At 46.5% G+C, this 1345-nt stretch overlaps 1 protein-coding gene across 3 annotated transcripts in view; it reads right to left on the bottom strand.

The window, feature by feature from the left end:
- Positions 1-1345, bottom strand: part of GABRG3 (gamma-aminobutyric acid type A receptor subunit gamma3) — a 488421-nt gene that overhangs the window by 174043 nt on the left and 313033 nt on the right. The window lies entirely within an intron of this gene.

Here is a 1345-nt window from a genome sequence, read left to right as displayed (position 1 = left end):
GCTGGTCTCTGCGGACCAGGACTGGGCCTCCACGTGCCCGGTGTGCAGGCTGCGCTGGTCTCTGCGGACCAGGACTGGGCCTCCACGGGCCCCACACGTGCACGAGCAGAAGCAAAAGTGAACTAAGGGACGAACGTATGGCACAGCCCATCTGAAGGTTCAGGGAAAGATCCATAACGCTCAGCCAAGAAAGCCACAGAAACTTCTACATGAGATTTCATCAGATTTGTTTGTTTCACACGCAATTTTAAAGAAAGCCAACACAATGAACGGGGTTCTTATAAATCACACATAAATACTTGTGATTAATTCACTTAAAATGCCCCATCGTAAATTCATTCAGATATCTTTCCATTTTGATTTTTACTTAAAAATTTTATAAATCGATTTGATATTCCTTTATATGTACTCATATTTAGTAGTAGATGTCTTTAAAAACTTGCAAAGGATTACTTGTTAACCGTGATATCTATCATAAATCCAATGTTGGAATATGAAATACTATGAAAAATTAAATCATCTTACAATGGTTCAATGAGACAAATATAAGTAAAATTGAAGAAAAATTTGTATCTTTCTATTTAGTAGACAAATTGCCTTGCTTTAAGATAATGTTAAATTGGCCAGGAACAGTGGCTCATGCCTGTAATCCCAGCACTTTGGGAGGCTGAGGTGGGTGGATCACCTGAGGTCAGGAGTTTGAGATCAGCCTGACCAACTCTACTAAAAATACAAAAATTAGCTGGGCATGGAGGCACGTGCCTGCAGTCCCAGCTACTTGGGAGGCTGAGGCGGGAGAATCACTTGAACCCGAGAGGCGAGGTTGCAGTGAGCTGAGACTGCCCCACTGCACTCCAGCCTGGGAAACGAGAGCAAAACTCAGTCTCAATAAATAAATAAATAAAAATAAATTTAACAAAGACACCGTTAAATCTAAAACATTTCCTAGGAATTTTGTATACTTCCAAATGGTATGCACAGCTCATGAGCATAAGGGTGTCTGGTAAATCACCTGTTCATCATTTCTGAACCCTTCCACATTCTGAATGGTCAAGGCGCTCACAGCCTTATCGAGATCACCTATTTTATAACACGGCTCCTAGGTGACAATGTCTAGAGCGAAAATGCCCGAGTCGCCGATACCGAAGCCATGGTCAGTTTCCTCTGTGTGTGCAGGGACACTGTGGTCAACCGCATGGCTGTTTGACAGAAGCGGCACCGGGCTAGGCGCACCTCCCCCAGCACGCAACGCCCCCCTCGCTAGGCGCCCTCCCCCCGCACGCACCCCCCCGGGGCTAGGCGCCCCTCCCCCGGCACGCACCCCCCGGGCCAGGCGCCCCTCCCC

Source organism: Cebus imitator, unplaced genomic scaffold (assembly GCF_001604975.1).
Source record: "Cebus imitator isolate Cc_AM_T3 unplaced genomic scaffold, Cebus_imitator-1.0 Scaffold392, whole genome shotgun sequence".
NCBI lineage: Eukaryota > Metazoa > Chordata > Mammalia > Primates > Cebidae > Cebus > Cebus imitator.
This window is presented reverse-complemented; position numbering and strand designations above follow the sequence as displayed.